At 40.3% G+C, this 27043-nt stretch overlaps 1 protein-coding gene across 1 annotated transcript in view; it reads right to left on the bottom strand.

Annotated features, from left to right (window-relative positions):
* LRRC32 (leucine rich repeat containing 32) overlaps positions 1-14887 on the bottom strand; it is a 36903-nt gene extending 22016 nt beyond the window's left edge. Inside the window, exon 1 of the mRNA XM_075198573.1 lies at positions 14770-14887. The gene's annotated coding sequence lies outside the window, so the exon portion shown is untranslated. The remainder of the gene's footprint in view (positions 1-14769) is intronic.
* Positions 14888-27043: the final 12156 nt, after the last annotated feature.

A 27043-nucleotide genomic window follows, 5' to 3' on the forward strand; every position in this document is an offset into this window, starting at 1 on the left:
ATCGGCCCTAGGCTCAATGCATCGATTCGGGACTCTTCCATTTCCCTTGGTTCTGTGAGAACTGGGGTAATAAACGGGGTTCCTTCAAGGGGCAAACACGCAAAAGAGATTACTGAAAGTAGCACACAAAACCAAATAATATAAGAAATGCTTTATTTTAAAGGAAGGGGATGTTCTCATGAAATATTACCAAAGTCAGGATTCCTGCACCTATTTTATGGGCAGCACAGTGGCTCAGTGGTTAACACTTCTGCCTCACAGCACTGGGGTCATGAGTTCAATTCCCAACCATGGCCTTATCTGTGAGGAGTTTGTGGGTTTCCTCTGGGTGCTCTGGTTTCCTCCCACACTCCAAAACCATACTGGTAGGTTAATTGGCTACTAACAAATTGACCCTAGTCTGTGTCTGTCTGTCAGTCTGTCAGTCTGTGTGTCTGTGTGTCTGTGTGTGTATGTTAGGGAATTTAGACTGTGAGCTCCAATGGGGCAGGGACTGATGTGAGTGAGTTCTCTGTACAGCGCTGCGGAATCAGTGGAGCTATGTAAATAAATGGTGATGCTGATGATCTGGGGCAGTTACCAGTTACAAGGTTGCCTTTAATGTGGAATTTGTACCTTATTAATATCTGCTCTGTCCCCCTGCCCTCCAGAGAGTTAGAACTAGGAGCCCCAGATCCCAGCAGGAGATATTTTCCAAGTACAATGTGTTTATCTGAGATTCACACCAAGCAGCCCGAGAAGGACAGACATTTCCTCAAGCAGCTCAACAAAAGACTCTCTGGATGTTTTCCTGACTTTTTCAGCCGTACCCATGAAGTTTCCTGTTTTCAAATAGCTTTTAATCTCTTCAGCGAGGAAAAAAAATATCTCACAAGGAAACGGGTAAAGGGAGGCGATCTAAGCATTGTGAGATAAATCAATGCCGATCCTGACTTCAGCTTTGTAAACCGACTTAATAGACCAGGGGCCGGCAACATGTTTCTATCAGTGTGTCGGCTAAAATCTAGTCATGCCCAGGTGTGCCGGTTGTGGGGGGAACTGCTGCGTACGCGGTTCAGTGTTGGCGATGTGAAGCATTGACAGCCGGTCGGTGTGCCACCTCAGGTTCATGCCACACACTAGAACCCCCAATTCAGCGAATGCCTCATAGTTGTTCCCACAAACCATTTTATGCCTCATAAGAATCCCAGTTAATATTATGAAAAATAGTTGTGCTCACAATTCATAACATACTACATAGTTGTGCCCCAGGTGATATTGTGCCTTACATAAGTGCCCCCAGTTCATATTATGCCACACATAAGTGCCCCCAATTCACATTATGCTATGGTAATGCCGCCAGTGCATATTATGCCACACATAAGTGCCCCCAATTCACATTATGCCACGGTAATGCCGCCAGTGCATTATATGTGTGCCCCCAATTCACATTATGCCTACATAAGTGCCCACAGTTCACATTATGCCACAGTAATGCCCCCAATTCATTTTATGCCACACAAGTACCCCCAATTAATGTTATGCCTCACATAAGTGCCCCAATTCACTTGATGTCTTACATAAATGCCCCCAATTCACGTTACGCCCACATAAGTGCCCCCAATTGATGTTCTACCATACATAAGTGCCCCCAGGTAATGTTATGCCTCACATAAGTGCCCCCAGTTAATTCGATGCCACATTAGTCACCTGTGAGTGTGTACGCGACTTACCTCTTGCAGACACAGGAGTGATCCAATCCACAATGGAACTGGGGGGGAGCTTCTGCGCATGGGCATCAGTTCAGTGTTGGCGATGTGAGGCATTGACAGCCGGTCAGCGTGCCAGACCACAGGGTCAGCTTGACATTAAAGGAAATGTCCACCTCTTTGGATATTTTTTAAAGGTGACTTTTAGGTCTGTTCTGCATATTTAACCACTAGAAAGAGTCCACAATCCTGTTCTTTAAGAATTATATTTGCTTCATTATACCAGCCTAACCCCTGATAAATATTGCAACGCAACTTGCGTTTAAAATATTGAACGTAACTGTCACGCACCTCCGCCGGTATTCAAGTGCAAGCGGATTTCAAGATACGTTTCCATTAGAATCTGGGTATAAGTATGACCTGGCTGTACGTTACTTGCCGTATGTAGACAGATACAGTGCAGGACACACACATGTATATGTGCAATATAAAGTACCATCAGAACGAATGCCAATTTTTTTTTTATAAAATAAATGATCCACATTAAATACTATAATCATGGATAAAAATACATTTTACAAGTTTTTTTTTACATGAACTACATAAATCATGATGTTCTTAACGCACACTGTAAATACAATACCTTTTTATAGTTTCTCTTACATGCACATGTTCTGGCACACATATGTGTCAGTCATCACTATCCGTCGGCACTAACACCCGACCTGTAGCTGGTGCAAATTATACGGCTAAAATAGCCACGTACCTCGGAGTTGACCAAAGCTTCAATCGGACTAATGTCCTTACCGCTCAACCTCACTGAGCCACTCCTGTACATTGCCCACGTGCGCCTGAACCTTCCCACCTCTGTTCCGCTCATCAAGTCGTAGACAGTCTGAGGAGTCAGTTATGTTCAGACATGAGTTGCAGGCCATCGCGTTCACTGACGCAAGGTCCATTTGTGAGCATGTGCGTAGCAATTTCACGCAAGATACGGTGCGCAATGGGACTGACATCCGAAGATGAATCTGGCCCTGTGTATTTTATATAGGGGTGTGCACCGGCCACTTTTGGTGTTTTGGGTTTTGGGTTCTGATTAGCTTGAGGTTTTGGGTTCTGATTTGTTTTGCCAAAACACCCCACGAAAGGTTTTGGTTCTGATTTTGGGTTCTGTTTTTTTTTTTAAAAAAGCATAAAAAGTGCTAAAATCCATATTTTGTTTTTTTTTCCCACTCCTACACTATTATTAACTTCAATAACATTCATTTCCACTAATTTCCAGTCTATTCTGAACACCTCACACCTCACAATATTGTTTTTAGTCCAAAAGGTTGCACCGAGGTAGCTGGATGTCTAAGCTAAGCACAAGTGGGCGGCACAAACACGTGGCCCATCGTAGGTGGCTGTGTAGGCTTGAATGGCCTTTTGCTGCTCCTCCATCCTCTGCAGCATATAGAGGGTGGAGTTCAAGCGCGTCACTACCTCCTGTTTTTGTTGATGGCAGGGCAGGTTCATGCTTTTGTGATGTAGCAGGAACAGTGAACGTAGTTTAATATCTGATACTAATATTTCTGCACTGCAGGAACAGTGAACGTAGTTTAATATCTGATACTAATATTTCTGCACTGCAGGAACAGTGAACGTAGTTTAATATCTGATACTAATATTTCTGGACTACAAGAACAGTGAACGTAGGTATTCCAGTAGTAATATTTCTGGACTGCAAGAATATATTGCACTAGATTTTTTTTTATACTTTTTAAATAATTTTTTTATATTATTTTTAATTATTTTTGTATAATTTTTTTTAAAAATGTTTTAATTAATTTTCTATAATTGTTTTTTTATTTTTTTTATGATTTTTGGATAATTTTAAAATAACTATGGACTTAGCAGAACAAAGCACAGGACAAAAGCACCACTGGACTCAGCAGGACACTGGAAATCTGAAATGACTTTTTACCTTGTAGTGCTCTGTATAGTGATTGTAACATGGGCACTCCTGCTGCTGGGAGCTGCATCCTTTAAGCACACAAACACATTTTAATATAAAAAGGGTTTTTACTAATAACAGGAAATACAGACAAGTAGCATTTAATTATGTGTAAATGGGTATTTATCTGCCTGCAGTATACTCTACTTCTTCCCCGACAAAAAGACTCTGTACAACCTACTCTGGATTCCTGACTACTAGCACTCCAAGAAATACATTAATTGCTTTTTCTTTTTACTCCTAATAAATTTCTGCTTGTTGTTAGTAGCTCATTTATGTCATTACACTAGAATCTGTCAGCATACCTAATAACTATGCTGGTTTCTGCATCAGATGTACCTAAAATTGTGCAAAAGGCTTCTCACTGAAGATATATATACAGGGGCTCCCAAACCACAACCTCCCTCTTCACTAAACGCAGGCAGAATGAAGATGGCGGCTGCGAGCGGGGAATTTATGACATCCGAGTCTCGCGAGATCCGACGCGAGACTTGGATGTCATAGCCTCGTTTTGGATTCATTTGGCGGGCGGAAGTTCCCGAACAGTGCTCGGATCCCGTCCGACCTGCACTGTTCGGGTGGGCTCTGATTTGCGAAATCCGAGCCCGCTCATCTCTAATTTTATATTCGTTCAACTGTGGAACTCAAATGAAAAATAAAATATTTATTTTAAAGAAGAAACCAATAACCTACAATATCTGTTTCTCTCATTCCGAAAGTCAGCGATGTTGTTCAAAACCTGACTGCCGTGAATTTCCCATTTCTGCCAATGAAAAGTTCACGGACGAGGTCATAGGGAAGGGGCATCTACAACATCGCTGGGTGATCACTAGACGGAGCGTTCAGTGGTACCTGCTGGATCAAAAGATTGCTGCAACTAAAATGACTATACCGCTTTGTTTTGTATGTTATTACCTTATTATTAAGGAGTTACACACATAAAAAAAAAGTTTTGGGTGCCGTTATCCCATACTTGCCGGGAGATCCCTGAAGAGGAGTGTAGTGGGACGGTGGAAGAGGGCAAGCATGGCAAATCGTGTCATTTTGAGCCCACCCCCGTGTCAAAATAGGTGTTGTGTCACAGGGGGCGGGTCCAAAACGACATCATTCGCCATGTATCATGTCATTAAGCCCCGTCGGGGTCAGGATGTGGGCAGGACAGTGGCCTAGTGGTTAGCATGTCTGTCTCACAGCACTGGAGTCATGAGTTCAATTCCCAACCATGGCCTTATCTGTGTGGAGTTTGTATGTGCTCCCCGTGTTTGCGTGGGCTTCCTCCAGGTGCTCTGGTTTCCTCCCACACTTCAAAATTGACCCTAGTCTCTCTCTGTGTGTATGTTAGGGAATTTAGATTGTAAGCTTCAATGGGGCAGGGACTGATGTGAGTGAGTTTTCTGTACAGCGCTGCGTAATTAGTGGCACTATATAAATAACTGATGATGACTTTCCTGCTCTCAGAATTCAGGAGTCTCCAGGACATTCCTGGGAGAGTTGCCAAGTATCAGTTATCCTTTACACCTTAATACATGGGAATTTTAAAGCCCGTTCTGGGTAATATATACTGACTTACATTGCAAAATCAGGCATTTCATTGGGAGTTACCCCAATGGTCATTACACTGCTGTATTTAATGAGAGGAAATAATTGTATCTAACCGGCATCACAGTGATTTCCTATAATCATTTAAAATAGAAGTAAAAAAACATTCACCTCAACCTGTCACAGTGGACCTGATTGAGCGCGATGAACGCAGCACTTTGCTAGCATCTAGAGCTCCCGTTAGGTAGCAGAAAAATAAATAAAATTGTTTGCAGAACTCCCCGCTATCAGTTGATGAATATTAATAGAAAATCGTGTGGGCGTCTCCTTGAGAACAAATTGGCAGAGAAACTGGTCTGCAAATGTAAAAATAAAAGAAAGTTACAAATTGAATGCAAAGAAAGAGATAGTTGCAAGAAACTCAATTTATTTTATTTGTTGCAAGCAACACTAGTTGCAGAATACACATCACTGAGCAAGACCTAGCCTAAGACTGGGTAGATGACCACTGAGCAGAGTGACACAGTGGTCAGCATTGATGATGTTATTATTAACCCATACGGCTCCACTGGTTACCGGTCATGTGATTTGTGTCATGTGATTAAGCTCACACAGGCACCCCAATGGTTTGCAGAATGCAGCAACATAGTTGCACAAAAGTAAAATCGTCAATGGCTGTCCACCACATCCTATTTTATTAAATAGGAAAGGAAATATGATGTTTTCCCATGGAGATGGGTCTTAAACATAAACAAATATATGTTTACGTTTCCACTAAAAGGCAGTATTAAAGCCATTTGCAAAACATCCTGTTTTACTGGGGCGAAGTTAATTGGCAAAAGTTCCCTTTTAAATGACTGCCACAGTAATCCTATTACGCGTCCTTTCACATGACACGTTGTTGTTATGGTTAATTATCTGTTTATGTCATCTGGGTGACATGTCAGCTCTTCCTGTGCTCCTCTAACACTAATGGTGAAGCCGTGAGACGTGACCCAGCCTCCTCCGGTATTTCAGGTGATTTCCAGGTGAAATAAAAGACTACATCAATGACCTGCCCGGTATTGTTCAATGTTGTAACAGGAGACTGTTGATACAAAGGACTGATACCGTTGCCTGTTACATCCCTAGGTCAGAGTTCTACCTTAAAGTCAAACTCACAGACACAAATATGTCGTGAATATATTACATCTATAATTATATAGATGTACGTGTGCTGTGGTACCAAAACACCAACAAGTAATATAGAATAGGCTACTATGGTACATGATGCGAAGATTGCAATGGTGATAATGATGATGATGATGGTGATTAATTATAAAATAAAGGATGATAATGATAAAAATATATAACATACAATTCCATGAAACAGAAGTTCCGATGAGCCTGCTCCAGTGAGCTGACAATCTAAGAGGTGTGGGGGACACATGATACGTAGGGCAGTGGAACAATAATTATAATTGTGTGGAGATGGTGCGTGGCCAATGTAAGACAGAGGGCTAGATTTACTAAACTGCGGGTTTGAAAAAGTGGAGTTGTTGCCTATAGCAACCAATCAGATTCTAGCTGTCATTTATTTACTGCATTCTGCAAAATGACAGCTAGAATCTGATTGGTTGCCGTAGGAAACATCTCCACTTTTTCAAACCCACAGCTTAGTAAATATACCCCAGAAACTGTATTATTATCATCATCATCAACATTTATTTATGTAGCGCCACTAATTCCGCAGCGCTGTACAGAGAACTCACTTACATCAGTCCCTGCCCCATTGGAGCTTAAAGTCTAAATTCCCTAATACACAGACAGACCGAGGGAGAGAGAGACTAAGGTCAATTTCGATAGCAGCCAATTAACCTACCAGTATGTTTTTGGAGTGTGGGAGGAAACCGGAGCACCCGGAGGAAACCCACGCAAACACGGGGAGAGCATACAAACTCCTCACACATAAGGCCATGGTCGGGAATTGAACTCATGACCCCAGCGGTGTGAGGCAGAAGTGCTAACCACTGAGCCACCGTTTTGAAAGCATCCATTGGCGACTGGCATTTGAAGGCGCTGAAGATTTTTTGGAAACCATGACTGTCTTACAGGGTGGTCATGGTGGACTATAATTGGGGTGATTTGGTCAGTGACAGTGGCCCAGGGCTTTAAGGGGGCACAGATATTACCCATTCCAACTTAGTGACACGACTAGTATATTGACGAAATAAGGAGAGGTCTGGGTAAGAGGACTGATGTGTGTTCCTATATTCTAAGGGAAATGTTATTGCTGTTTATTTCAATTACTTGAAGTATGAGTCTTGCTGGGCATTTAGAGAATATAGTAAAGAATAATCAGTGTTTCAGTATTGCTGTATTGACTATATGCAGAAAGGAATTAAGTTTCATCCATCTCTCATCTGTAATACCAACAGTGGCCCTGGGGCAAATGCCCTTGTAACCTTGCTTGGAAGTCCCCCTTGAATCGCAATCTTTCCCCTAGGAAAGTTATAAATCTGATTACTTATCATACCAAAATAAAGCCTTCTATTACAATTGGTGTAAAGTAAAATGAGTAGGAGCAGACACCTATAATGATTTTAGGACTCTTGGCAACCATAGAGCAGCAAGTGGGATGACTTAATGTCGCAGGTGTGTCCTGATTGTCTGCTAAGTAACTACAGTATCTATAGAACCTGGCTCCCTGCAGACAGCTGAGCACCGCTGATGTCTGATACAATACCGGCTGATTGCATCGGTATCACCAACAGCCAGAGAGTAAAACTCGTTTTTCCAGAAGTGGGAAGGTGAGACACTGTGCGGTTACGTTTTATGTCATACAACTTGCTTTGTGTAAGGAGGATTGATGCTTAAAGTAACAATAACGTTAGTGTTTTATACTTTACGTTCTATTTAATCTATATTTTTCTCATGGGTCTGTCTGCCCTCAGGAGAACTTTGCAGTGACAGGTTTTACGTTATTGTGTAATATCAATGGTCTGTTTATTGCACTTTTATTCATACACTTTTATTCTGTTCCCAGGGTAAAAAAACAGAAGATATGAAGACATCAAGTTCTAGTCCAAAATAAACCATTGTTAAAGGGCCACCAAATTTAGCAATAGAAGTGTCCTCATGTCAAAGAACTGCTAAAGCATTTGCGTATTTATGTCAATGACTGCAATTAGTAAATTGTAATTTATGAACTGCAAAATATGTCAGCGCTTACAGCACCTAATTTGGTGGAAAGAGTAAAACATCATTTCAGGACCATTTTAGGACCACTTTATTCATTTAAATTTTTCAGTTCCCCCCCTAAAATACAGCCAAGTTTAAGATCACTTATTAAATGAATAATGAGGGGTCGTCGGGAGTGTCTTTAATACTTGACTCACTTTTGCGTGATTGAAATTCGTTATTAAGTTGGTTGATGTGCGCCTATAATGCGCTTTTCCGTATAACGCGCCTGGAATGCGCAGCAGGCGTCCCAATGAAAGTATAGGCAGTGGTCTAGTTTACACCATCTCCAATGGCGTGTAAAAATTTAAGCCCTTTTGTGGGTAAAAGGATGCTTAGAGGTCCCCCACTAAACTGGCAGCAACACCCCGAAATGCACCTTCTCCCTCATTAAAAACTCTTTTAAATAGCTCTTTCCCTCTGTGAGATCCCGGAGGGGAGATGAAGTGTGAGTGACAGTTGTCAATCACCCTTGTCGATAGAGATTAGAAAGTTGACTTGTTAGTGTACAGGTGAATGCAAGCTATCATTATGTCTTCAACAATTTCTGCTCAAAAAAGACAGCCGGCTGCTATTTTATATAAACCAGCCTGCGTTTTAGGCCTTGCGGCCGTTTTAGGGCAAACATTTCATTTGAGAACATGCTCTTCACTTGCTTTCACAGTGAACTAACATCTCAGACATTCTCAGTTGGTTTTTCTTGTACTTTTTATGTGTGTGATTACATTATGTTTGTATTACATAAGTATTCAAAGAACAGACCCTGCCCACACTTGTCACATCATTAATTTTAGTGTGTCAGTTATAACTTCCAGCTGCATTATCTAACGGCTTCTGATTCTCTGCGTCTCGACCCTTCATCACTAAATCATTAGCGTGGCGGTTATTATAGGTCAAGTTGGGAACGTTACTTAATTGACATTTCCATGTGGACCACTGCTGGAGAGAAGATTTCTATTTGAATTTTAAAAAGAAAATAACAACAGCTGTTACTTAATTTAAGTTAATTTAACGTAATAAAATTAAATTTAATTGAATTTAGTATCATTTTGTTTCTATTGGCATTTAATTATATTTTATATTAAAAATGCGACTTGCACATTTATTAAAAAACGCAGGGCAATATTATCTCATGTGTATGTCAATTCATTACATTATTATATAGGTTACAAATAGGGGAATGTGACTTTAGCATCTGCTACTAAGACATATCTCCAAGCTATCTCTTTGCTTCCTCGTAATATCAACATTGGTAAAAAATAATTGGCAACTTTAGCAAGAGGCATTCTGGGAGATTGGGGGGAAGTGGGCGTGTCGGGGGCAGGGCCCGGCAGGCACATCATTTGACCCCACCCCCTAAACGGCCATCACAGTTTCTGGCCAATTATAACAGTGGGCGGGGCAACTATAACGCACAATTTGCATCATAAGCTCCACCCCACCACCACCGTCACTTTAATATAGAAGAATTTATTAACTGGGAGGTTGCCCTGCTCTCCCGGGAGTCTGGGAGGAATCCAAGGAATTCGGGAGAGTAGGCAACTAAGCAGTAAAACAACTGGGGGACTGTAGGAAATGAATGCCCTCCTATTTACTACTGCATTGATGGGTGCTTAATTTCGATGTAGTTTTAAGGTAATTGTCTATCACTTGACTGACAATGGTGTAGAAGGACAGCTTAAGGTGGACACAATGTCACCTATGCAAATAAAGTGTTACATTACATCAGAGTAAAAAACTAGCGAGCTGCGGGTCCCCGGTGGAGGGAACCGATGCCTAAAACTCTCTAGTTCCCCACGCAGCGGGCCCCATTACCTCCATGGGCCCCTGTGCACCACACCATCTGTACCAATGGTAGATCCGCCACTGCATTATATAATCATACTGGGCCTGATTCATTAAGGAATGTTAAGCAAAAGCAAATAAGGCAAAACCATGTTGCATTGGAGGGGGAGGTAAATTTAAAATGTGATGGCAGATTTATATTTAGAGTAGGGCATGGTCTAGATCAACTGTAAAATTCAGTGTACAAATAAGCTAATCAAGTATTTGTGTGCTACATTAAAATACAGACAGTATTTTCCTTATGTGCAAAATAATAAACTAATTTGCACCCCTTGTATTGCAACATGGATTTGTCCAGAAACTTTGAGTAAGAATTTTTTTTGTTGCTTAACTTCCCTTAATGAATCAAGCCCATTGTCTCCAGTGATGTGAGTTGTATCACTACATGAGCGAGTTGGGAGAAATATACATTTTGTGTCATTTGTAATAAAATGTGAATGTCTGGGCCATGGAAATCATCATCATTTATTTATATAGCGCCACTAATTCTGCAGTGCTGTACAGAGAACTCATTCACATCAGTCCCTGCCCCATTGGAGCTTACAGTCTAAATTCCCTACTACAGACACACACTCACAGACAGACAGAGAGAGAGGGAGAGACTAGGATCAATATTTTTTTTTATTGCAGCCAATTAACCTACCAGTATGTTTTTGGAGTGTGGGAGGAAACTGGAGCACCTGGAGGAAACCCATGCAAACACAGGGAAAACATACAAACTCCACACAGATAAGGCCATGGTTGGGAATTGAACTCATGACCCCAGTGCTGCGAGGCAGATGTGCCAACCACTACGCCACTGTGCTGCTCATGAAATACACCTGTTTGCTGCATACTACTGCTCTTGGAGTGTGCGTTTGCTAATTCAATATGATAGGATAAGATATTTAAACTCCTTGAAGGGACCAGGCTACAGAAAATCAGAATACAATGTAACAATGGAATTGTATACAGCTGCTCCTGTCCCTTCCTGTAGTCCTTTCTGATAGCTGCTAAGTAGAATGAATTAGGTGTTTTCCATGTCATTTGTGTACCAGGAATCTCATTAAATTAGCACCTGCTGATATTATAGTAAATCCATTATACTGTCTGAATACAGTGTACAGTGATATAATTAAATCATTACAGGCCAGTGAACATGCAGTGACTTGATTCTGCACACTGCCGTTAACATTTACCCTCAGTAATTCTAGGACATTTTTGCAATATCTTAAATACTTATAATCACCTCTGTTTTATATTTTTAGCTTCCGTTTATGCTTTTCAGTTATGCATTTATAAGAGCAGGAAGAAGTGTTTATTTTCATTTCCCTGGATACGACTCAAAGCCGCTCTCTGGATACAATTGTATCCAATGAAGAGACCACAGCACAGTGGTGTCGTATCCCAGGGCAACAGGAACAAACCACTCTGACTTCTCATATAAAGACATTGCTGAAAATCACAACAGAAAGCTGTACAGATAATACAATAATGTCTAGGTACTAAAGAGACATGTTAAACATTGTTTCCACTACATGAAAACAACAAGCATAGAACAGGCTTAGTCATGTTTCCCCAGCTGTTGTGGAACTACTAGTCCCAGAGGACTTGTAGAGCCACTCTAGCTTTCGTAGAGTTAAGAAACAATTCAAACAAATGATTCCCTGCAGCGGCTCTTTACTAGTACATGGCTGCAATAGGACACATGTAGACATAACTCATCAATAAACTTATTTCATATGAGGATGGAATACCCTGTTAGAGCCTCCAGGATTACTCGCAGCGATGGTGTCAGGATTGTCTTTTGTAATTGTTACATGAAGAAAACCAGTGCGCTATTAGATTTTGTACGAACATTTCCAATATACACAGAGCAAAACACAGTTCACTACAAAGGGCGAGTGTAAGGCAGGTGGGAAGGGAAGAGAACGGTATTGTCCAAAAATACTCTGCATCTATCTATCTATCTCATATCTATCTATCTATCTATCTATCTATCTCATATCTATCTATCTATCTATCTATCTATCTCATATCTATCTATCTATCTATCTATCCATCTATCTATCTCATATCTATCTATCTATCTATCTCATATCTCATATCTATCTATCTATCTATCTATCTATCTATCTATCTATCTATCTATCTCATATCTATCTATCTATCTATCTCATATCTATCTATCTATCTATCTATCTATCTATCTCATATCTATCTATCTATCTATCTATCTATCTATCTATTTATCTCATATCTATCTATCTATCTATCTCATATCTATCTATCTATCTATCTATCTATCTCCTATCTATCTATCTATCTATCTATCTCATATCTATCTATCTATCTATCTCATATCTATCTATCTATCTAATATCTATCTATCTATCTATCTCATTTCTATCTATCTATCTATATATCTATCTTTCTATCTAATATCTACCTATCTATCTATCTCATATCTATCTATCTATCTATCTATCTATCTATCTATCTATCTATCTATCTATCTCATATCTATCTATCTATCTATCTATCTATCTATCTATCTATCTAATATCTATCTATCTATCTATCTCATTTCTATCTATCTATCTATATATCTATCTATCTCATATCTATCTATCTATCTATCTATCTCATATCTATCTATCTATCTATCTAATATCTATCTATCTATCTATCTATCTCATTTCTATCTATCTATCTATCTATCTATCTATCTAATATCTACCTATCTATCTATCTCATTTCTATCCATCTATCTATCTATCTATCTATCTCATATCTATCTGTCTCATATCTATCTATCTATCTATCTATCTATCTATCTATCTAATATCTACCTATCTATCTATATATCTATCTATCTCATTTCTATCTATCTATCTATCAATCTATCTATCTCATATCTATCTATCTATCTCTCTATCTAATATCTATCTATCTATCTATCTATCTATCTATCTCATATCTATCTATCTATCTATCTCATATCTATCTATCTATCTCATATCTATCTATCTATCTATCTATCTATCTATCTATCTATCTGTCTATCTATCTCTTGGCAGCACGGTGGCTCAGTGGTTTGCACTTCTGCCTCTCAGCACTGGGGTCATGAGTTTGATTCCCAATCATGGTCTTTTCTGTCTGGAGTTTGTATGTTCTCCCCGTGTTTGCGTGGGTTTCCTCCGGGTGCTCCTGTTTCCTTCCAAAAACATACTAGTAGGTTTATTGTCAGCTATTAAATTGACCCTCTGTATGTGTTAGGGAATTTAGACTGTAAGCTCTACTGGGGCAGGGACTGATGTCAGTGAGTTCTCTGTACAGCGCTGTGGAATTAGTGGTGCTATATAAATGATGATCATATCTATACAGTGAATGAAGTGGGGGTATGGTTATAGATCAGGTTAGGCTAATCAGTAAAGCCTTATTATTTAAAGGCTTTTAATGCACGTTTATTATTAAATTGCTAAAAAAAGCCCCTCTACCATTACAAACTGATGCATAATCCGAATATGTGGATAATTAGTGAATAAACATTCCCTTTTTTTGGTGTCCTAATTACACAAACCTGACTACAAAATGCACTATGATCGCTACCCTAAAATACTCAGCCAACACTAATTATATGACCACACTATCTAAAGTGGAGCAAGGGAATTGCAGCTATGGAACATGAATATGATAGGTTGATTATGCCTCAGCCCTTTGCAGAACATGACAGTCAGTCCGCACGACAGAAGGTGTCACACAGTACATTGGAAGGCACGGTGCAAATACCACATTAGCTGTGCCTGTTGTATACAAGCAGTACTGTGCATTGCAATAACATTACACTGTATTAGTGGCCATAAACATTCATCCATCAATGCAGAACCTAGACATCTGGTTATATATAGAACTATCTACGTGATCTGTATCTGCTGCAAACATAACATTCTACACAACTGATAATATTGCAGCTGCTACTTTGTTATCTCAGCTGAGAGAGCGAAATGTTAAACATTGTTTCATCTACATCAACACAGCCATCCTATCCCTAGACCAGGCTTGGGCAACACGTGTTCCACCCAGCTGTTGTGGAACTACAAGTCTCAGCAAGCTGACAGGCACTTGTAGTCCCACATCAGCTGATGAACCATGGACTGCATACATCTGCTCTAAACTATGTTTTGTTTTACATGGCAGAATCTCAGCTAGCAGCTCTGGCACTTGTAGTTCCACAATAGCTGTTAGCTACTTCAACCCTAGAATAACTTGTTCTATTATACATCCAGGGATCTTAGCAGACACTGACAACTGAATAACTTTTTAGTAAATGCTTAGCAATGACTACAAAACTGCATAAAAGTCATATTAATAAACAAAAGCAAAACATATAATAATTCAAAATTAGTTTTCGTAGCATGCAGTAAATCTCTCCTTTAGATGTTAGACAGGATAAGCTTTAATTTGTTCCTAGATATAAATACGAGCAGGGGGTTGGCTTGTTACCTTATCTAAAGTGGAGGTTGGTTTGGTCCTTTGGTTTTGTACGAAATAATTTTGCAAGTTCCTTAAAGTCATTCATCCCTGTGGCTGGCTGATCCTATGTGGGAAGCCTCACTGGAAACTGAACAGGAACCAAGACATTTTAAGGGAAATATCCTGATATCCTTATATGGGACTCCGCTTGCTTTAATTTACGTTAACAGCAGGATGTGAACAAGGTCTTAGTGCTAGAAGTGTTATTGGAGAATTATAGTATTTAAATCAGCACTAAATGAACTTTAAAGTGAAACTTTAACCAAGAGCCAAACACTTGAATGGGGAATGTCTGATCACTGTGAAAGTGATGATTTGGTATTTTTTTATTAGGTTTATAGTCTGAGCTTTGGCTGTCAGGGAAGTACCCTAATGATACCGTATAACACACAATGAGAGCCAAAAATATATGAATATATAATAATTGCAAGAGTCAGTCCTGCTTCATTTTTTAAGTATGATATGTGAACCAGCTAAAACTAGCATGCTGCAAGAAAGACTGTTTCACACAAGGCAATGTATCATCATCAACATTTATTGTATGCATTGATTCAAGTCAGCGACTTAGGACATGGAAAAGACTTTTTACAAAAATATGGCAGTGAGCAGTGAGCACTTCCATGAATCATTTTCTCATTAGCCACAGCTATCAATCAAGACTTTTACCTCTCCCTACAAATTATCCTTATTTCATTGAGTTTAGTCCCCCTTTATTATCCCTCCTTTTCACAGATGAGGCACAAGTCTAAAAACTTATTTTAGAATAAAATGACTACGCTGTGTGATGTTTTTTTTTTCCCAGTGAGGGAAGAGGTCTGTTACATCAATTGATTAATGTATGGTAGGTTAGGGGTTAAATCACAGAGCTACAATTGCAGTATTGATATATCTAAAACCGTGACAACGTTTACACGTTCAATACATAAATGAAACGTTATTTCAGGGTCATCGACCTCCTGTCATTCTGAACTAAACAACTGTGGATTTGTTACATGTTTAAAACTGGGAAACATTTACATTAGGCTGTAAATAATGGAATATTGTAACTCTGCTTACGCAAGACTAGGCTAAAGAATCTAAGAGAGACATCTACTTATATAGATTTCCATTGTCCAGGTTTGTTTTATTTTATTTTTATAAATAGCCATACACGCTATGGTTTTTACAGCCAATTAGCCGTTTTAGACCTGAGTGGCCGCCAATCAGAGCGTGTATGAATCCCCCCAAAAAAACCAATGCCAACATGGCAGCACGGTGGCTAAGTGTTTAGCACTTCTGCCCTACAGCACTGGGGTCATAAGTTCAATTCCCGACCATGGCCTTATCTGTGAGGAGTTTGTATGTTCTCCCCGTGTTTGCGTGGGTTTCCTCTGGGTGCTCTGGTTTCCTCTCACACTCCAAAAACATACAGGTAGGTTAATTGGCTGCCAACAAATTGAACCTAGTCTGTATGTTTGTTTGTCTCTGTCTGTCTGTGTGTGTGTGTGTATATTAGGGAATTTAGACTGTAAGCCCCAATGGGTCAGGGACTGATGTGAGTGTGTTCTCTGTACAGCGCTGCGGAATTAGTGGCGCTATATAAATAAATGGTAATAATAATAATAATAACATCTATTAGATATGGATTGGGACAAATGATGAATCTAGCTGGATATTGACCACATCTGACTAATTATTTTATTGTTGCTTATTTAAATAGCGCCAATAATGTTACGCAGTTCTGAACAAATATGTAATCATTGTAGCCAATTGGAGCTTACATTCTAAACGTCCTAGCACACGCACACACACACACACCGCGGACAATTTTTGTCAGAAGCCAATTGACCTGCAATGTTTTTGCAAGGAAATGGGAGCACCCAGAGGAAACACATAAACTCGACACAGATAGGTCCCTAGTAGGAACCAACTCTTGACCCCAGTAATGTGAATTTGTTCAGACTTAGACACATGTATGTATCAACTTGTACAGTGAAATCTGACGGGGGTCCGGCTGCAATTGACCTTTGGGGACCTGTGGCCAAGTTTAGGTCCCCAATTGTTATTAGAATTTTATAGATGTTATTTCCTGATAAGAATACAATATCATATGTAGCCTTTAAAATGACTCAATTCAATTTTTTTTTTTTCAACTTTTGTATTAAGCACATAAGAATTGCCTATGGGTAAACGCACTCTGTCCAATATTCGCAAAACCACAGTTTTGCGAATGGCCTCATTTTTGGACAGTTGTAATTTGCTCACCATTTAAGCAAATTAAACTGAAAAAAAATCATTTTTTGACAATTTTTAGATAATAATCAGTTTGTATCAATCCTATGGTATTTTGTACAATTATTACTCTTTTTATACAATTTTTTTTGCTAATGAGGTTTGTAAATGATACAGGTACAAAGAGTACAATAAGCAGCTGCAATAATAATCTCTGAGTGAATACATTATTATTATTATTATTATTATTAATAATTTTTATTTATAGGGCGCCACTAGGTATCCATAGCACCGTACAGGGACAGATAGAAACACGATACAGGGTGAGACAGCACGGTACAGTTAACAAAACGCACAGTAACTCAGAAGCTCAATGTACAGCTAGATGAGAGGTGAGAGCCCCCAGCGGGGTAGAGAGAGGGGTAGAAGGGCAGGAGGACCTCACGGAAGAGACATGGAGCTGGAGAGCAGAGTTAAGTTGGTGGAGAACAGGAGGAGAGGACACATAAACCTGTGTATGTATAAAGTGTACATTTCTTGTATATAAACTCTACATGTGTTGCTGTATAGGTTGAGATGCTCCTTGTATTAATATAGTTGGGGCAAATTTGATGGACACTCAGGGATATATTTACTCAACTGCGGGTTTCAAAAAAATTGAGATGTTGCCTATAGCAACCAATCAGATTCTAGTAGTCATTATTTTTTTAGTACATTCTACAAAAGGACAGCTAGATTCTGAATGGTTGCTATAGGCAACATCTCCATTTTTTCAAACTCACAGTTTAGTAAATATACCCTTCGGAGTTATAAGAAATGAATCCCTGCCCTGTGGCCTCTTTTCCCAGCCCATATCACACGGTGAGTATCTAGCTGTATACCAAAGAACATGCAGTTTTAGTACTCGTATGTATCAGAAATGATTCTTCAATGCTTCTCCTTCCAGCTACCTAATCATCATCATCATCAGCTATTTATATAGCACTACTAATTACGCAGCGCTGAACAGAGAACTCACTCACAGCAGTCCCTGCCCCATGGGGCTTACAGTCTAAATTCCCTAATATACACAGACAGACACACACACAGATTAGGGTCAATTTAATAGCAGCTAATTAACCTACTAGTATGTTTTTGGAATGTGGGAGGAAACCAGAGCACCTGGAGGAAGCCCACGCAAACACGGAGAGAACAAACAAACTCCTCACAGATAAGGTCATGACCAGGAATCGAACTCATGACCCCAGTGCTGTGAGGTGGAAGTGCTAACCACTGAGCCACCGTGCTGCCCTCAAAACAGGGAAGGGTTAGATTCACACTTCTAAGATTCATTACACCAAAGCTCCTGCTTCTTCCCTGCTTGTTTAGTTAATGTTTATATAGTTATCTTTATGAGGACAATACTGCCACCACTGATTTATATAGTGTAGGTTCTAAGGATGGCTGATTTGTTTTGTTATAAGAATACATAGTTTCACTTTCCTTTCAGTATTTTCGATCTCTGTAATTTTGCATCATACAGGTTAAAATAGACTGTGTACAGATAAGAGCGGTCATTAAAGTTGAGAACCCTAAAAGATGGGCCCCCAATCGCTGCACAACTATACATGCACACTTTTACATGGTTAATGTTTAATTATTATCATCATCTTCATCATTTAAGCAGTAATAAGATGTATAAGCAGAGGATTATATTTGGGTTCATCAATCTAATTTCCTCACAGCAGCCACACAAAAACCCAGCAGGGTGAACTTTGTTAGAACTCATTTGCCGTACCGGTATGTGTTTGGTACATGGGAGGAGACTGGAAAACTGGGAGGAATCCACCCACACGTGGGGAGAAAAAGACTTAGGAACATCTTTAGGGGTGTTTCCTCTCTCTAACCTGATTGGACATCTCCCAGATAAAGTTCCCCACTTGCGCTGTCATCAATTGCCGATGATAGCGTGTTCTAAGCCAGCTTCTCGGTTTTGTAACCTACTCACCTTCCTATGTCTTCTGACTCCTACTAATGGCTTTGGATATTAAACACTTCTGGCTCTGATTACTTGGCTTGTGTACGAACTACTCCTTCCTTGCATCACACTAGTGGTAATCTTACCGTCACTATATCGTGTGATTACTAGCGGTGTCTGGACTCACCTGCATCACACTGAGGGGCTCTGGGCCTGTCTCAGGAGTGATCACTACCTTGTAGAGTACTGTGGATACTAACCCCTGCTGGTTGGACTTGGCCTTTAAACAACGGACTGTATTATAAATGTCTTACTTGCATACCAGCTTACTGTGCCTTTCATCACCTGTGCCAAGTGTTTCCTACCATATTGTGCCATCATCCTCATTTATTTATATAGCACCACTAAATCCGCAGCGTTGTACAGAGACCTCACTCACATCAGTCCCTGCCCCATTGGGGCTTACAGTATAAATTCCCTAATACACACACACACACACACACACACACACACACACACACACACACACACACACAGACTAGGGTCAATTTTCTTAGCAGCCAATGAACCTACCAGTATGTTTTTGGAGTGTGGGGGGAAACCAGAGCACCTGGAGGAAACCCACGTAAACACTGGGAGAACATACAAACTCCTCACAGATAAGGCCATGTTTGGGAATCAAACTCATGACCCCAGTGCTGTAAGGCAGAAGTGCTAACCACTTAGTCACTGTGTTGCCCATGCCATTCGCCATCTGTGTAATTTATTATTTGCATCAGTGACTTTCCGAGGTCTATTATCCTATCAGAGACCTACACTATTGTCATCATTGTGCCAGATTATATCATATTGCCTTCCCTGGTTTCATATCTGCTAAGTTTCTATCCAGCTTTCGTGATATCTGCAGTGATTGTCTGTACATATTGTACTACTTCAATACATCTTCTGTTTAGGTCACAACTCCTCATATCTCCGACCTATAATAACCTGACAGTCGGAATCTAATAGTTCCAGTGTTGTGTCACCGACATTTCTTTGTACAGCAAGGACACATAACACATTTTCTCAAATTCTTTATCTACATAGATGTTAATAATTATATTACTTCAATACTATCGTGCAGTTCTGCAGAGTATGCTAATAAAGCATGTTAATAAATAAATGTTAATAAATATATAGGTGTGCTGATTAACGGATTAATATTGAAAGGGTACTATTTACAATTTGTCTGTTTCTTTAAAAATGTTTTCAAGGTACTGATTGGTTCTTTGGAATGTATATTGTAACACATATTTACACATATTTATAAAAAATCAAGTTAGGTACCGATGATAATACGGTAGGTAGTGACCGAATGTGCACATCACCATTAAGGACCATTCACACATACTCTGCATTGGACTGATCCAGGGTTACCCAAAACCAGTCCTCCGAGACCAATAACAGTCCAGGTTTTCAGATGATCAGTGAGATAATTATACCACCTGTGGATCTGTTACAATGTATCAGTAATGAATACTGTGCTCCAGCAAGGAGATATGAAAAACCTGCACTGTTAGGGCTCGCTGAGGACTGGATTTTGGAAACCCTGGACTGATCTATTAAAACATACAATCTAGCAGGGGGAAGGGGGGGGGGGGGGTGATTCAATTGCCTGTTATAGGTCACCAGACATTACCATAATGTCCAGGTGCGCTAATTTTGAATTTTCAGCTTATGCGTACCTGAACATTGCAGATTTTCCTGCACATATCTATGGGGTGTAAGGAAAGATCTGTGATGTTACATATCCCCTCAGTGCGTTCCAGAGGCACTCCACTGTAAATTATGGGGAACTGAATTCTCCCTTTCTGTCGATCTTTATATATGTAGGATCTCGGGTGCCCCCTACTTCAAATTATAAGCATAATATAAGTCAAAAAGGAACATAACAGCAAACGTTTATTTATTTTTATGTAACAAATGAAACTTTACTTAAATTCTCTTACGCTTTACAGAACTACAAATGACGCACGACATGAAAAAATGTGTTCCTGGAATTTTAGTACTTTTCAAGGATTGCTTTGATGAAAGCAGAACATGGACTAAAATAAACTCATTGATAAAACTGCATTCATGTGTCATTTGCTAATTATAAACAATGACATAATTATTTACATCTGTGCTAGTTTTGTGATTAAAACCTCTTTGAAGATATAACTGAAAACACTGTAAAAAGTGTATATATATTTTTTAAATAAACCTGTAATAAAGAGAATAAGATAATTTCACTGTTTTACTATTTTTATTTTATTTTGAAGTATTTTTATTTATAGACAACTTACCTAGAAACTTGAAGAGCAATCCCCTTCCCATGTTCAGGACCTCCACGGTTTCCGGTAAAGTCCCCACTGCCTGTGGATAATATCAATAAATGCAGTGCTTAAAGGTACTGTATGGATAAAGCCCACCAATTGGCTGCCTCTCCTAGCCAATGAAGACAGGGATGAGTTTCTTGGGAAAGCACCTCAGGATTATTTCATACTCACGAGCAGTCACCGTTTTCACAAGAAAGTCTCAAAGGCTTGATCAATTTGGGTTGTGTGGTTCCAGTAAATGGGGGAGTGGCTGGGTGGACAACAGGGGTTGGCTGGCGTATTTTTAGCCTGGGGGCAGGGGCAAACGCAGGATTTGTAGAGGGGGGTTTTCACACCATGTCGCCAGAGGGTGTGACCATCACACATGGGGGCGTGGCTATAATATTAGTATGTGTTTGGCTGCTCTCCAACTCTTCCTATCCACATAATATACACGGGCAATGCTGCGTGCACTACTGTTAGGTGCACGCAGCTTTCCCTTTTCAAGCAGAGCCATGTGAAGCGGGGGCAGAGTCCAGCCACCTCAATTATACATTGCCCCAGGCTTGGAGGGGGGCTTCCAAGAGCTAGGAACCCCCCCTCGGTTTGCTTTGGGGGGGGCAAGACTCAGCTTAGCAGCTTTAAAGGAAAATAAATGCAGGTCTCCCATTGCCCCAACCCAAAGTAACCCACTATGGACCAGCCCGGCGAGCAGATGCCCCCCTGCCGCCCCAGCCCAGTCAGCCCCTGGCGGACAATAGGCATGGATGTGCAGATTGTGGTGTGGCTGGGGGGATCAGAGGCATTGTCAATTTTTAGTTATTTGCTAACATAGTAAAGAGTGCTTTGCTTTCCTGAAACATGTGTACACTATGAGCACTCGCTGTTTGGTAAAGCTAAACAGGGACTGTTATGGCCCAATTTTTGGATGGGAGATTTTGGCTCCATGTATTTTGCTTGTCATGCTCCCTTTTTTGGCATAATTATCTTGAGTTAAGTAGATTGGTATTTATCTACAATCAGTCAACACAATCCTTATGTTTCAGTTGTTCCAGCATGTAAATCTAGGATTTTGTGGTTATTATTTGAATGATTATTTTATATGTCTTGTTCTTGCTTTCAGGAAATGATGTCACGTTCATTATACTAGCAGTGATTATGTCACTAATTGACCAAGGTCTATACTTGTGGATTGGGTAAGTTATGGATTGATAAAGGACTGAAACGTTGGCTGTGCGCCATTATTGCGCCATCCTGAGGTTTAGTTAACTGAGGTGGAGAAAAACATTTCTATGTTTTTTTATCTTTATTCATATATTTATGTGTTTTTTAGGATGTTTTTCAAGGCACACCATTAGAAATAGTCACATTATTCTCTGAAGAGAAACCGCTCTTATACCTAAGAACAAGATTCCACAGACTCGATACATAAAGATCAGTGAATTCTCACTGCTGATACCAGCCAAGAGCGTCTGGCTAACATAAGCTCAACAAGTTCAAACCAATTACCTATATGCATTGGGCAGTATGACAGCCACTTATTGATGACAGATAGTTTAGTAGCAGAAAGAGTTCAGATATTCACCACTAAGTCTTTTTCTTTTATCTTCCTCTTATGCTTCCGACCACCTCTCCCTTTGTTGTGTCTCCTTGGTGGTCCACTTAAAAAAAGCCATTGAAGAGCCTTCCTCATAAATCACTGTGGCAGGCTATAAGAAAAATGTGGTGTTCACCAGTTTGCTTTGGGGTTTTTTTCAGGCTGCTATTAATGATTTATGATTTTGGACTGCCATGGCAACCACAGTCACATGGCACATGATGTAGCGAGCAGAGAGGCTTACGAACACCCCTCTGAGCTCTATGTGCACTGTGACATCCTTCTCCTCCTCCCTCTAAGCTATCACATGACATGCTGAGAGCTGGGAGCCTGAGCCAGTAATTATCTTACCTGTTTGGATATCATGTTTGTCTGTAACCAGTTTTTGCAAAGATTTGGCAGTTCTTGTTGTTTTATCTTATCTCAGTTTATAGTACGTGTACTCTCATGCCTCATAATACATGCTCATTTAACATTACAATTTTCCAGATCCTGATAATATCTTATGTGTTCTTACTAAGATACCCAACAGTTCTACATTAACCCTGGTTGGTTAAATAGTCCTTGTTTATCAGATTTTGTGTTTAATTGTTTTTGTCTTTTAACTCTAGGTAACTATTGCACACTGATACCTGCTGGGATATCCTCGTGTTGGGAGTACTTGCTGTTTAGTGAAGCCACCCAGGGATTGTTTTAGTTCATTTTCAGAGGAGGGGGGGTATGCTTTCTGTATATCATCTAAGTATTGTGGCAGAAGTGCTAACCACTAAGCACAGTGGCTTAGTGGTTAGCACTTCTGCCTTACAGCACTGGAGTCATGTGTTCGATCCCGACCATGGCCTTATCTGTGTGGAGTTTGTATGTTCTCCCCGTGTTTGCGTGGGTTTCCTCCGGGTGCTCCGGTTTCCTCCCACACTCCAAAAACAAACTAGTAGGTTAACTGGTTGCCATTAAATTGACTCCAGTCTCCCTCTGTGTGATTGTGTATGCATCTTAGGGAATTTAGACTGTAAGCTCCAATGGGGCAGGGACTGATGTGAGCGCTGCAGAATTTGTGGCGCTATATAAATAAATGATGATGATGACCCTCCTTCCTTGTTGAACTTGAATTATTTTCCATAGGATAGATTGTATAATTGTCTTATGATACCTTTAATAACACGCCTCCTTGTTTTCCATCCTTCCTATACTTTATGTTTTAGGGTTACTATATGTAAATCTAGCAATTTGTGATTGTTTCTTATGTGCATTGGTGATTTTATATGTATTCTGTCTGCTTTCAGGAAATGATGTCACAATCATTATACTAATTGGGATTATGTCACTGATTGACCACGATTAGTTATAGCTGCAGACTTGTGGAAGGGGTTTATTTTGGTTTTATACAGGCCCAGTGTTTTCTGAAACATACCCTCTATTCTTCCAATTGGAATTCTGCTATAAATAGCTGCCACTCGATAATATTGGTAAATAACGCACAGTCCGCACTGTTTAAATGTCACCAATATATGGAGGGGCTAATATTCAATCAGCCAATCAGAAGACGTTGGATAGTGCTGCTGGCTGGTAGCCAAGTGATCCAGCCCAAGGTCGCCCACTATGGGACAGCCCCGGGGACAGGGCCATCTTACCAACGCTATGGGCCCCCAAGCAAAGCAGTGCATTGGGGCCCCAACCTACACAACCACAGAATATATATATTGTTCTCCGATTGCACCCCCCTTTTCTCTACTTTTTTCTTATTTTCTGTTTTCTGCTTCTTTGAATTTCGCTTGCTTCTCCGTTGCTTCTCGCATCGTGGCTCCTCCGTTGCTTCTCGCATCGTAGCTCCTCCGTTGCTTCTCGCATCGTGCCTCCTCCGTTGCTTCTCACATCGTGCCTCCTCCGTTGCTTCTCACATCGTGCCTCCTCCGTTGCTTCTCGCATCGTGCCTCCTCCGTGTTGTGCTCCTCAATGAAAAGGTCGGGGGTGATGATGTCACGCCGGACCTTCAGTGCGAGCGCAGCACGGAGAAGGGGAACAGGGAGGGAGCCGGATCGCCAGCTGAGGTGACCAAAAAAGCTATGTTTTATTTTTTTGCAGGATTATTTATTCTAATTAAAAAAAAGCCCTGCCTATGGGGCCCCCTTGCCCAGGGGGAGGGGGGGGGGGGGCAGATGCCCTTTGCCCCCCAGCACAGCCAGCTCCAGGATGTATCCATGTCTAATTGTACCTGCCACAATTAATTGAACAAACCCGTACTGTATGCAGGTAATGCTCGTTAACCACGTTCCGCCTCTCCAGGTGTCAGGTGATGCAAGTCACCCATACGCAAAAAATCTCGATATGACTGTATGTGTAGACATTATTGATGTATGTTCACAGTACGGAAGTGCGTATCTTATGCAAAAATATTGCTGTCAATCCAACTGTAAAGGAGACCCATTGAGCCAATAATAAAACTTGTTCAAAATGTCTCATGTAACACTAGCAATTCCTGTTTAATTGATACAGATAGATATTCTTGTATTGTGACATACAGAAAAAACACCTAAAATCCAAACACGTTGGTTAATATCAATGATGGCATTAATTTAATTACAAGGTGCAAAGATCAATCATCATCATCAGCTATTTATATAGCACCACTAATTCCACAGCGCTGTACAGAGAACTAACTTACATCAGTGCCTGCCCCATTGGAGCTTACAGTCTAAATTCCCTAACACACACACACACACACACACAGAGACTAAGGTCAATTTGTTAGCAACCAATTAACCTACCAGTATGTTTTTGGAGCGTGGGAGGAAACCGGAGCACCCGGAGGAAACCCACTCAAACACGGGGAGAACATACAAACTCCACACAGATAAGGTCATGGTTGGGAATTGAACTCATGACCCCAGTGCTGTGAGACAAAGTGCTAACCACTGAGCCACCGTGTTGTTAATGGGGTGCTGTAAAAATACATCAACCTCGTACACACTACAGAAAATTTCTCCCTATGCGATATAGTAAACGATTTTATTATTGACCGAGCAGCATGCAGATTCCTGTGTACACACTACACACATTTTACAAGATTTACTGTCAGATCTGTGATCTTCATCTGTCATAACCATCGGCTGAAAAGATGGTGACTCTGCACACTCCAAAGAGATCTATGGACACTGCCGGTCCTGAGTGCGTACACACTGCAGGATTGGAACAACATCGTTCCATCGTTGAACGAGATTTTTAGTCCAGTTTAAGAATCAATTCAAATGATACAATGTACTTTGGAATGGTGATCGTTCATCATTGGAGTGTACACACTAATGTGATAACGGGCCGAACAATCGTTTATCTTGTAATTGGCCCGATAAGCCTAACAGCAACCTAGAGTAAGCAGACTGATAAAAGCTGATATCTGAATCTGTTGCTACAGAACACGCACGCTATTTGTACCATGTTATAGAAAAACTCTCTTAATAAATTTATATATATGTGTATGTACAGTATATATAATATTCTTTTAAATATTAGACTCTTCACGATATATCGCTCTAATCATGCAACGGGAAGCGCTAAGTCTGCACGGCGATGGCTACGCCGCGCAAAGGAAGATATTGGCCATAATGCTTCAGTTGGGAAATCACTTTTTAATAAATGTATGTTAGAAAACGCTATGTCTGGCAATGTAGCAGCTCATCTTAAAAATATGTATCTAAGTAGGTGTGCCTCTAAACAAAGGTGCTGAGACCGTTTATCAAGTAGGTTTTCCCTACGGTGAGTGGAAGCACAGCCAAAAACTGACGTAAATTCTTGAGAAACTCTGGCTACTTTCGCGCTTTGGAATCCTGTCTGGATCATACCACAATAAACTTACTCTAACATCCTCAGCTTCATTTTTCTAGGAGGAGGTCATTGTTCAAATGCCGGTGACCTGACTCGAAGGCTGCTGAAGTTTGGGAGGTGAACGGAAAGAAATACATATCTCTATTACCATGGAAGGAACTGCTATCCATTAAAAAAAAATCTCACTTTAAAAGCAGAACATACATCTGTAAAATATTCAGGTTTGACACAAAACTTTCAGTTCTTGGGATTTTTTTTATTTTTATCTAACTTCTCTTATCTTCCAAATGGAACCGTTCTGCACAGTTTAACGAGCATTGGACA

The sequence above is a fragment of the Mixophyes fleayi genome, chromosome 2, assembly GCF_038048845.1.
Source record: "Mixophyes fleayi isolate aMixFle1 chromosome 2, aMixFle1.hap1, whole genome shotgun sequence".
In the NCBI taxonomy this organism is placed as follows: Eukaryota; Metazoa; Chordata; class Amphibia; order Anura; family Limnodynastidae; genus Mixophyes; species Mixophyes fleayi.